This window comes from Globicephala melas, chromosome 9, assembly GCF_963455315.2.
Source record: "Globicephala melas chromosome 9, mGloMel1.2, whole genome shotgun sequence".
NCBI classification, from domain to species: domain Eukaryota; kingdom Metazoa; phylum Chordata; class Mammalia; order Artiodactyla; family Delphinidae; genus Globicephala; species Globicephala melas.
Genome location: NC_083322.1, coordinates 94,686,502 through 94,699,146, shown reverse-complemented (window position 1 = coordinate 94,699,146; position 12,645 = coordinate 94,686,502). Strand labels below are relative to the sequence as shown.

The 12,645-nt window shown below is 43.6% G+C and overlaps 1 protein-coding gene across 8 annotated transcripts in view; it reads left to right on the top strand.

Moving 5' to 3' along the window:
- The window catches only part of C9H7orf25 (chromosome 9 C7orf25 homolog), a 324,697-nt gene that overhangs the window by 103,769 nt on the left and 208,283 nt on the right, over window positions 1–12,645 (top strand). For 6 of the 8 annotated variants that reach the window (XR_009565145.1, XR_011377686.1, XR_011377690.1 and 3 more), the window contains exon 4: window positions 5,606–5,683. The exons of the other annotated variants lie outside the window; for them this stretch is intronic. The gene's annotated coding sequence lies outside the window, so the exon portion shown is untranslated. The remainder of the gene's footprint in view (window positions 1–5,605; window positions 5,684–12,645) is intronic. 8 annotated transcript variants of the gene reach the window in all.

The following is a 12,645-nucleotide window of genomic DNA, read 5'->3' as shown; positions in this document are numbered from 1 at the left end:
GAATCTCTGGAGATTCTAGACAGGCAATGATCAATGGAGTAACTCTTTAGATATGGCAATAAATGAATATTAATGCTAATTTAAGCAATAACCTATATATCTTTCACGTGGGGAGGCAAGGCTACCAGAGCTTCTTAAGTAATTTTACAGTTGAGGATTTGCGGCACACGGTTAATGATTGCATTGTCACCAAAGTGTTTGTAAGACTATGTAGAGATGTGGACACCAGAAAACACATTTTATGTCTGTTTTAATTCATGCACTTTGCATACAAGGTGGAATTATATGCCACCTAGATCCAGGTAAAAGCTGGTTTTAAATCGCACCTGTGCAGATGTAGAAAACAATCTTATGACTACTGGGGGGGGGAAGGGGGGGTGGATAAATTGGGGGATTGGGATGGACATATACACACTACTATATATAAAATAGATAACTAATAAGGACCTACTGTATAGCACAGGGAACTCTACTCAGTACTCTGTAATGACCTATATGGGGAAAGAATCTAAAACCAGAGTGGATAAATGTATATGTATAACTTATTCACTTTGCCATACAGCAGAAACTAACATAACATTGAAAATCAACTATACTCCAATAGAAATTTAAAAAATAGAACAAAACAAGTCACACAAACACCCTCAAAAAAAATTGCACGTGTGCACAGAGTTGGCAGTTCCAATTGGTCTGCTGTAAGCTGTTGGGAAATGGGTGAATGCTTTCAAATTGTTTATGGATGAAAATGCAGAATGTTACTCTAAGCTTTGCAAAAAGTTGTGGATCCAGTTGGAACTTTTTGCACTAAAATAATAACTTGAGAAGGGAATTTACTGCCTTTTTTAGACAATTAGGCAGTGCTTAATTCACCCTGACAATTCTAGAATTGTGTAATTTATTACTATTTTAAGAATTAAGTTTGTTTATTTATTTATTTATTGGCTGCCCTGCAAGGCATGCGGGATCTTAGTTCCCCGACCAGGGATCGAACCCGCACCCCCTGCAGTGGAAGCGCAGAGTCTCAACCACTGGACCACCAAGGAAGTTCCAAGAATTAAGCGATTTTTAAATTAGTGTGCTAATTTATTTATATTCCAGAGTTTGAGGAAAAAAATTGGACCCCAAGTCCTGGTGGTCCTCAGACTTACCTGACTTGTCTGCTTGTGGGTGCTCTTAATGCAATTCATCAGAGTGGCACACACGCGCCTTCAACTCAGAGCAATCAGAAAACAAAATTGCTGTCCAGGAGACAAGCTTAAATAACATCCCCTCACATTCTCCAAAAACTGTGCTCTGAGTTCGTTTTGAGAAAGAGAAAAAGAGAAATCAGATCCAGCCTCACACGCTACTGACTTGGGTTCTAAAACGATGAAATGAATGAGGATGAAGGGGCTTCTGACACATCTCTCAGTCACGGGCACTGACCTGTCATACATCTGTCAAAGTCACAATTAACCCAGGGACTTAATATCTTTGAGGTAATAGAGAACTCGTCTTTCAGGTGGACTTAAAGAAATGAATGAAGGCTGGTCAGTGGGGTTTTAAACACACACAACTCTGGTTTAAACCTTCTCACTGGAAGATAGATGGATCTCCAGCATCATAAGTTCAGGAAGGAGTACTCATTGGTTATAAGAGCCGATGAGATAGAAGGAATGATAAAAGATCTCCAGGGGACATCAATCAATTGGCCTGCTGTTTGAAACTCTCTCCCTCTGCGTGATCTGGGGACTCATCCACTGCCAGGGGGCTGGTGAAGGCCTGCTTTTTCCACCTTTCCCTCCTCCGCCACTACAGCCCTTGCCAACTATTCTAGAAGAGTCCACAGCCCAGTTGCTGCTTTTTGGATGTCTGCACTAATAACTTCTACATTGTTGTGTATATTTTCCCCAGTGGGTATGAAAGGTTCTAACTCTGCACAAGCAAAATGACAAATAGTTGTTGGGTGGAAACGACTTGTGTTAAAAACGCAGTGAGCTATGTGGAGATCCTTCTAATGAGCTACGTGGAGACCGTTCTTTAGGTTTTACTGATTACCTGGTCTGGTCAGGCCAGGCTGCAGAATCTGGGACCCAGTAGCAGGGAGAAGCCACTCCATGCAGGGATTGATATATCACAATATCTGCACGAATTGTTTAATTCATGACTTTATGAAAAAGAACATGTATAAATTAGTTGATTGCAATACACTGTGAAATTAGGATTACATATGTTTTATAATGAGGAGGCCCAAAATATATAAACATGAAGTACAGTAAAAACGTATTCTCCTCATAAAAGGAACCCTCTTGTACTGTTGGTGGGAATGTAAATTGATACAGCCACTGTGGAGAGCAGTATGGAGGTTCCTTAAAAAACTACAAATAGAACTACCATGTGACCCAGCAATCCCACTACTGGGCATATACCCTGAGAAAACCATAATTCAGAAAGAGTCATGTACCACAGTGTTCATTGAAGCTCTATTTATAATAGCCAGGACATGGAAGCAACCTGAGTGGCCATCGACAGATGAATGGATAAAGAAGTTGTGGCACATATATACAATGGAATATTACTCAGCCATAAAAAGAAACAAAAGTGAGTTATTTGTAGTGAGGTGGATGGACCTAGAGTCTGTCATATAGAGTAAAGTAAGTCAGAAAGAGAAAAACAAATACCGTATGCTAACACATATATATATGGAATCTTAAAAAAAAAAAAGTGGTTCTGAAGAACCTAGGGGCAGGACAGGAATAGAGATGCAGACATAGAGAATGGACTTGAGGACATGGGGAGGGGGAAGGGTAAGCTGGGACGAAGTGAGAGAGTAGTATGGACATATATACACTACCAAACGTAAAATAGATAGCTAGTGGGAAGCAGCCGCATAGCACAGGGAGATCAGCTCGGTGCTTTGTGACCACCTAGAGGGGTGGGATAGGGAGGGTGGGAGGGAGACGCAAGAGGGGGGAGATATGGGGATATATGTGTATGTATAGCTGATTCACTTGTTATACAGCAGCAACTAACACACCATTGTAAAGCAATTATACTCCAATAAAGACGTTAAAAGAAAAGTTTCAACAAAGGAAAAAAAACCCATATTCTCCTCATGAAGAAAAGACCCGATACACCTAAGAAACAGGGGAGCGTTAACTCCTCCACTCCCCACAAAAAATGTTGACAGAAAAACGTCTGGCCAGAGAGGTGAAGCCCAAGAGAGAGTTCAAAGTAGTCAGTTTTTTAAAGGAGGGACGTGAACAACCAAGCCTGCTGAAAAGTCATATAAGGTGAGCACCAAAAAGTGACAAGTGGATGTGAAAAATATCTCCTTGGCGACTCAACCCATTGTAACGTGACCCAAGTCACGTCTGAAGCCTGGAGTTAGTTCTGGGCAGGGTTTGGCCCCTGGTCATCTCACTGACTCTGAAGGCATCTGGTATATCCACACCACCAAGCAGCTTTCTCAGGGCCGGGCTGGTGATAGTCTCCTGAGAGCCAGAACGCCACCCAGACACTGTGTCATCCAAGCGTGCATGCCTAATGTCCATGGGCTCACTGCTCCGTGCTGATCATTTGTCTGAGAACTTCCCTCTGGGCATCCTGGCTGAGACCTCACTGCCCTTTCCAGCTGGCTCAGTGAACTGGTCTTTTTTGGCATATCACTGTCCTCCATGCCAATGTGGAGTCTTCCTTACGGCTGTTGTGCTGATAATGATTTTTGTCTGTACATCCCTGTCAGGGAGACAGTTTCCACGGGACTCTCCTTCACTTGGTAAGGAACTAGAAATGGGGGAAGGTGGACTCTGTGCTGAACTGTAGGAGCAGAATCGACATCACGGAATTGAGTGCAAGCAGCTTACCTGGGAGGTGACCCCAGGAAACATGGAGGCTTAATCCCACTGGGGAACTCTGGAAGCCAGTGCAGATGACGTGATCCAGAGTTATCCCAGCTGGGGGTGAGAGTTAGGCGTTTCTATATCACCTCCTCTCACTCATTGTTGGAGGGCTGCTGGGTGAATGGAGGTTACTTAACCTCTGGTGTTCCTGCCTACTTCCAGGGCGGGCAACACAGACTCTGGCAGCTTAGGCACAAACAGGCGACGCTGGCAGGTGGAAATCAGGCTTGTGTGCACTTATGGGCTATAGAGGAGGAATATGGGCGGGGCCCTGACAGCCTCTGTAAGTCTGATGAGCTCTCTTCCAACCCATCTTCATCCATTGTAGTCTCTAGGGAGCCTTGCTTCACTAACTGGGCTGCACTCTGCTTCTGCTTCCTCTTCATCACAGCCACCCAGATTTTGGACCCTCCTTATGTCTCTGGGAACCTCTGAGACCAGCTCCCCCTAACTACCCTGGGCTTCTCTGTGGTCAGCCTACACATGATCCACGTGGGTCTGAACTTTGCTCAGCAGAGTCTGGACACAAGCTCACACATACTGGTAGAGAAGTAAGGCAGGGAGATGAGTCCGTATACTTGGAAGAGGTTGGACTGAGGTGCATAGTTTCCAGTCCCCAGCTCCCACGGGCCTCCTCGGGTGCTGAGCAAGGGGGCCCTTTGGCGGGAGTGTTGCACAAAGATGGCGCCCAAAGTCTTAACTTGAGGCTGTGTTTCCAGTCTCCAGGAAATAAGGAAAACCATACCCCTTTATTTCAGCCTCTGTAGCCTCAAGACAAAAAGGTTTTGTTTTTAATCAATCAATCAGCCAAGTAACAAATGTTCATTAGGCAACCACTGTTTGCCAAGCAAAGTGGCACATGTTGAAGGAAACACAGAGATGCTGGAAGGCGTTCTTGCCTTTGGCAAGTGTACAGTCTAGATGAAGAGACCACATTGATAACATGTGACTCTAAGGTAGTTTGACTTAATTTTTAGAACAAACATGCCAGAAGTTTTACACGGCATTCTCCCTCAGATGTTCCTATACTAAAGTGTTATCATTTCCTATCACGTCATGTTGATTATTGTCATTACACAGCTTTGCACAGCAACATGTTTGTGGTAAGTACATGGGGCGGCAGAAATGTGAAAATGACACGATTTTTCTCAGTTGCCACATAACCTGAGGTTATTCTCCTTGATCACCGGACAGTGATGTACCATGTTTAGTAAATATGCACAGGGCTTGCAGAAGCATTTTAGAGAAAACGCTAACAGTGCCGAACCAGCAGCAGGGCACGGAGGCGCATTTGTTTCACCATCACTGGATGCTGTAATTCGAACTTGCATAGAACGAGGGATTTTTTTTTTTTTTTTTTTTTGCGGTACGTGGGCCTCTCACTGTTGTGGCCTCTCCCGTTGCGGAGCACAGGCTCTGGACGCGCAGGCTCAGCGGCCATGGCTCACCGGCCCAGGCGCTCCGCGGCATGTGGGATCCTCCCGGACCGGGGCACGAACCCGTGTCCCCTGCATCGGCAGGCGGACTCTCAACCACTGCGCCGCCAGGGAAGCCCAGAACAAGGGATTTTTAACTTCAAAAAGCCTAATTTAGGATGATTCTTTCTTTACATGGAGGAGAGCTGGTTTCTGGAGATACAAAGTACTACTGTGAGCCCAGGAACTGATATGTATTTTAGCCTCACACAGCCCTATAGATCAATTTCGTTTTCCTTCATTTGCCAGATGAGGAAACTGTGGCTCAGAGAGCTGAGATAACTGAGCATGGAGCTGGAAGTCCATGGAGCACACCTGGAAGTCAAGGTAGGCGTGAATGCTGGCTCTTGGGACTCCATAGTCAGAATAATATACCTGCTGCCTCAGCCCAGTGAGAAGTCTCTCCCAGCAAGGGCTGCAGTTAATAGGAGACTTGTCTCTTCATTGAGGTATAAAAAGAGACCGTTGCCAACAGCCCTGCTGGATTTTGTTTCCAGGAAAACCAAGGTGGACGCCTGCCAGGGGCTGCCACAAGTTAGCCGTCGCTGCCGAGACACAGAGGCTCAAGTGACGTTATCTTTGAGAGTAACAATCAAATCTGTGCTATCAACCTGGGTGCAAAAACCCAAATCTAATTCTTGGGGTGAGAGCTACAGAGCAAGGGAGAGGGCAAGAAATGTTCTAATAAAAGAACCGGTGCCGTGTGAATTCCGTTTCTTAGAAAGAATCTTAAGAAGTTCTTTCTTTTGTCTGCATTGTCATCAACTCTCTGCCTGCTGTGCTGGCTTTCTTTCCACTACCCCTTCCCCTCAATGTGCATCGAAACTTCTTTCTCCTCTTTTGTTCAGTTTAGCAGGAAAGATCTTTGGAGCAGAAGGAATGGGCACCTTTAGCAAGCTCAGATATCAAATAATTTTTCACCTCCCTGTAATTGAAATCACAGGATCGGGATTTGCTTCCCTTTGGCCTGCTCTTCTCTTGTTCTCTGGGATCACAGATGGAGTGGGGTGAGGGTGCTATTGACTCCCCACGGCTTGTCATCTGACAGACGGACACACCAGCCAGGAAGGGGTCTGACTCTTAGATGAATTCTTTTATCCTCAAAGGGGCTTCCTGCAAAGGAAACCATTAGTGTTTTGCTATTGGGTTTCTACTCCCCATGGTGTCTAAGAAATCATTCATTTAATTTTGTGACATTTTGAGTGGATTTGGAGAGCTAAGCCCATTTGAAAAGACCTGTTCCTGTCTAGGAGGACAGAGGAAATGCAAATAAATTCCAAATGGTCAAAGGCCCAGCAGCCTGAGTGTGGGCCGGCCTGCATCTCTCTTCAGCCTGGGTTACATGTCTGAATAGCTGGTGATGCATTACCCAGCCTCCTCCCTGGCCACGGCCAGGAACTGACCTCAGAACATGAGAAAACTGGCCTGAAGTTCAGCAGCAGAGAGCTTAAGAGATCTTACGTCTTAAAGAGAATGACACTGCACATGTTCCTTCCTAATTCTCATCTGGTGGATGAAGGTGAGGCTGGGCGTCAAGGTGGAGAGTACGTGCTCTGTCCCACGCCGGCCATGTCACCTGGGTAAGGTCACAGTAATGCTTTTAAAAGATGTAGCAGTTACCTACCTGCCCTGTGGGGTCGTTCTGAGACCAGAGGTGAGATCGTTTGTGTAAAATAGTTAACACAGTACCAGTACACAGTAAAATCGCAGTAAATGTCTGGTGTCACTAATACTGTTTTCAGTATTGCTTTTACGTTCATGGTAGTTATCCACGGTGATTTGTCACGTGCCCTGTTGGTTACCAGACCAGCATTGTCCAATCAAAATATAATGCAAACCGCATATGTAACTTTAAGTTCTCTAGCAACCACATTTAAAAAGTAAAAGGAAACGTAAAATTAATTTTAGTGATATGTTTAACCCCCCAGTAAAAGGCTAGTATCATTTCAACATGAAATCAGTATAAAAATTATTGAGATATTTTACATTCTTTTCTCCATCCTAAGTCTTTGGAATCTGTGTGTACTTACATGCATAGATCATCTCAGTTCAGATGAGCCCCATTTCAAGTCCTCAACAGCCAAATAGAGCTAGTGGCTCCTTCCATAGAATGGAGAGGAGGTAGGTTCTGTGATCTATAACACAGGGACTATACACCCCTTGACATTTGGGGAAAAAAATATGTAAAACCATTAAAGGCAATTCTTTGGTGATTTCATTTTTTTAGGTCAAGCTTTTGTTTCTTTGAGTCAATGTTGATGATTTGTGTTTTTCTAGATCCTAGTCTGTTTATTCCATTGAGGTTTTTAAATTAAGTACTGTTTAACCTACTGTTAACTTTTGATCTAAAAAACACCTCCTATGCTGGTGGTTATAGCCTCCATTCCAGTCCTAATTTCATGTAACAAAGAGATGTTAGTCCTGTTCACCCTCACAAGGTACACAGTTACTGAAGAGACTATACACAAGTCTCTTTTTTGAGAACTCTTCGTGATTTCCGTTTAACACAGACTGGGATGTGTTTAGAGCCAGGAGGTCATGATGGTTAGAGCAGATCTGGAAGCAGAGCTGAAACAGAAGCCACATGACCATGAGCTGAGGGGTCAAGGGAGTCAAGGATGTAGAGATACAGAGTATTCTGAAAAGAGGTCCAAATAAGGGGTGAGGAAGGGGTGGTGACCAAGATTAAGAAATGACCAGCTATGTGGTGGGCAGGCTGACACCCACGCCAGATCCTGGCTTACCCAAACCCATCCTCTCAGAGAGAAACCTCTCCACCCTGGGCCCAGGAGATCTCCCCCGATACAAGCTCCCGTGGCGGCCTGTGCTTCTCTTTTATAGTTCTTTTAATGTTTGTCATTATATACCATCTGTCTCGTTCACTAGACCCTAAGCTCCATGAAGTGGGGGGGGGGGTCATGTCTGCCTTGTTTTCCAGTAAGTTTTCTTGCACCTGTCGTAGTGGATGACACCTAGTAGGCTCCCAGTCAATATTTCTTAAGTGACAGAAAATAAAGAATGCACTTCAGCTTTGATTTTGTGTTAGATGGGAGATAATTGTAGGGTGTGAGGAAATTACCATCAGTGATGAAGAGGTTGAAGCTATGAGAGAGTGTAATTATAGCAACATCCTTCACACAATGGGATTGAATGGGACTAAGAAGAAATATAAAAGGACAATTATTGAGAAAGAGGAAGAAGGGAGACACCCATCTTTTGAAGAGGATTAAAAGATTGCCATAAGTATTTGTAAGTGAGAAATAGAAATTTGGAGCCACTATCTCTCAATAACTCTGTCTTGATGAAATGGGTTGAAGGGTGTGTGAGGGGATTAGTAGATCAGTTGCTGAAGAGAAAGGGGACGGGAAAAGAAATGCAGACGGACAGGTATATAAGCCAGTGATGGACCTTGGGATTCAGCAGAAGATGGAGAGCATAGATGGGGCTGTTTCCAGCCCCTCAGTAGCCCAGCTGGAGGAGCAGGTGGATTAAGAAAAGCTCCTTGGAAGATTTCAGATGGTTTGGTATATGTTGGAAGACCAGGGGATCAAAGATGTTGAGGATCTGGGGAGAGGATCCAGGGGACTAGCCCTGGGGTGTGGACTGAACAGGTGAGAAATTATGACCAAGAGGCTGTAATTATGGGAAGCATCGAGGAACAGAAGGATGTGGGTCAGAGACATGAAGATTGGAGTTTAAACTTCCACAGGTGGAGTTGTTCCCAGTGATGGCATGGTCCCTGGAGAGAGCAGGGAAGTAGGTGGCTGAAGCCAATAGAAGTGAGGATGGGGTTTTGGATGGCTCTTATCCTGACTATTGATATCCCTGGCGTGCTTTTAGACCATGTGTTAGAGAGGAAGACAGGTTTCACATCTTGAAGACCATGGAATGGGTAGTTGATAAGTAACAGAAGCAAGGAAAGGTGAAGCTAGACGGTCATCTGTGAACCGGATTTTGTCCTTTGTCCCTCTTGCTGTCTGTCAGTTTCCCATCAGTGACTCCCAGACTACAAACCTTGTGTGTAAGGCCTGGGCAGCTTCATGAAAGTCTGCAGTGAAATGGACGCCTATCCTTCAGTTACCTGCTCACAGTTGGGAAGGTAAAAGAAATTTGCCAGCTTAGCAAACTTTCAAACTTACCTAAGGATGATAAAAATCTTAAGGGAAAAACTATTTGGGATGTAGGCCAAAATATCTTCAGATTAATCAGATGTTCACCAGAGGCCTGGACAGCCTGTCAGCCAGTGACTGAGATATATGAAAGATCCCGTAGTAAGTTTGGAGCAGAGTTGAGGCCACAGACAGACACAATCTGCTTTCTCTGAAGCATCTGGTTTTTAGGGCTGCAGGCCTGTCTCTCCAGGGAATGTATGATTCTGCTGACTGATGAATACAAGAGAAAGGAGCGATCCACGGAAGCCTGGCACATGGTCTGCCGCTGTAATTACTTGGCAAGTCCGTTATCACTCTGGCCCTAGTTTCTTCATCTGGAAAGTGAAGCTGGTGGTCAAGATGGATGTTTTCAAACAATGTTCCAGTTAGAAAACCTGGGGGATGTCTCAGCACACCTCATGGCTCTTGTCCTCATCTCCTTGGCTTTCAGATTCTTGATCTCATGGTCCCAGCTTTAATACCTGTCTTTGGTGACTTATTTGAACCTCCACTTCGGCTTTTTGGATCTTGTCTCACTACTCAGCTCTTACCTATACTCATTCTTCCAACGTGAGGATCCCTACCAGCTTCCAGAAATTGAGTCCCTCTTCTTTTTCCAAAGGGACCTTAGGCACCCAATCACCAGAACATCTCTGAGTGTGCAGTGGTACCCACCTTCCACATCCAGTCCTCACCTTCATGCTAGATGTCTACATCCAGGACCACACGAGGCTACATTCATGTGTTCATGAGGGGAGTTGAGTTCAGCATCCTCCTATTCTGCCGTCTTCATCCCACCTCCCCAGATCCATGCTTTTAAAGGACAGCTCCCTCACCTTTGTCAGAACCAGTCATCCTCCCTGTGGGAGACTTTGTGTCTTGTCTTTGATCCTCTCCTTCTCTGTATGACTTTGAAGCATTCACTGTTTACTAGCATCTCTCATTTTGAGGCAAAGAGACAAGATGCAATAGGTTCACAAACTTGCGACTAGAAGATGGATAAGTTCTGGAGATCTGAAGCACAGCATAGTGAATATAGTCAACAGTACTGTATTGCATACTTCAAAGCTGCTAAGAGACTAGATCTTAAATGTTCTCACCACAAAAATGAAATGATACTTATGTGACACCATAGAGGTTTTAACTAATGGTATGGTGATAATCATGTTACAGTATATAAATGGATCAAATCAACACATTGTACACCTAGCACTTATACAATGTTGTATCAATCATATCTCAATAAAAAATAAAAATATTGGTTGGCCAGTATTTACCAAAAAACCCAAACAAACTTTTTGGCCAACCCCATAATAAAATAGGAAATAATTTATATAGGACAGGAATAGCCGGAACTGTGATGGTGTCACACTGTTTCCCTACCTTGACTGCAGGTTCTTCCAGCACAGCCAGGACGATGCTTGTTTGGTCCAATACATTCACCATGTTTGCACTGTGGTTGGCACACAGCTGTGGAAGGAGAATGTCATGTATTATTTCTAGGTCGGTTAAAAAAAAAAATGGAATTCAATAGATTCACTTGTCTCTTTGTTAGTAAGCCACCAGGTGGTTTGGCAGTTTGAAAACAAGGTCTCAACTTTTGATTCACGCTGTCAATTTTGATAGTTTTATCCTCTATATGATCCTTACTTCTTTTTCACTTAGTTGAAGTCAGTCCTGATGGAAGAACTAAATATATACATATAAAAATATTTATAATATATATAATAAATACATATAATAATATATAATATAATAAATATCATCATGTATATTTTATATTCCTTATAATATTTATAAATATTATAAATATAAACAAATATTTATAATATAAATATATTTATAAAGAAATACTTAATATTTATTATATTTAAATTATAATAATTTATAATAATATTTATTTATATAGATAAAATATACACAAATAGGGCTTCCCTGGTGGCGCAGTGGTTGAGAGTCCACCTGCCGATGCAGGGGATACGGGTTCGTGCCCCGGTCTGGGAAGATCCCACATGCCGCAGAGCGGCTGGGCCCATGAGCCATGGCCGCTGAGCCTGCGTGTCCGGAGCCTGTGCTCCGCAACGGGAGAGGCCACAGCAGTGAGAGGCCTGCGTACAGCAAAAAAAAAAAAAAAAAAAAAAAATATATATATATATATATATACACACACACAAATATATTTTAATAGTTAGGGTAATAGAGCTTATGAATATTTAATCAGGATGAAGAAGATCTGAACTTTTTAGGCAGGTGATTGAGCTCTGACCCTGTGTCAGGCACTGTGCTAGATGCTTTAAATATATCACCTTATTTAATAATTTCAGCAATCCCATGAAGGAGTATTACTCACTATTTTAATATAAGATAACTGAATCTCAGGGATTTGAAGTAACTTGCCAAAGTCTATACAGCTAGTGGGAGATAGATCCAGAATTTGAATCTGGTCAGGTTGAAAAACTTCTACTCATTCCCTCACACTATCCACAGGGAGACAACCAGTTACTTGCTGTCACCCAGGAAGGTGACTCACACTTAGACACTCTTCCAGGCAGAATGACCTTTGCACTCTGTCATTCAGAAGAAGTCCCTGAGTTGGCGATTTTGGCTTGGAACTTTCCAAGGGTTCGCAGAAATATTCTGATACGGGGAAGCACAGTCAATGGCACCTTAAACTGTGGGCTTGGGGACTGAAACATTATCATTTATCCTGTTCCTCCTTCAGAAGAAACTTTAGGTTGGAGGATTAGGTGGTCCTGGGACAGAATGGACAACTCGTATGTGTATATTGGTTCAGATCCCCAGAAGAGGCAACTGTAGTTGCATAGTATGCGTCCTCCCATCCTTTACCTTGGGCGGAGTGTCTTTCTATGAAGTAATGTCTGAGGATATCAGCTGTGATGGTTCAAGGAAGTGTACGCTTTGCCAGTAAGTTGAAGGCAAGAAGTTGGGAGATGGTCTGAAAGGGTCAGGGTGCGGAGAAGGTTCTGATTCAAGTTTCTTGCCATTTGATGAGCAACAGGCTGACTGTCTGCAAGCTGAAGTCTGGTCTTCTGTACTGAAGTAGCTGGAATTTGAGGAGGTCCCAACCTTCTCAAATGTCCCCAGTCAGGAGGAAAGGACCTTCTGTTTCTAAACTGG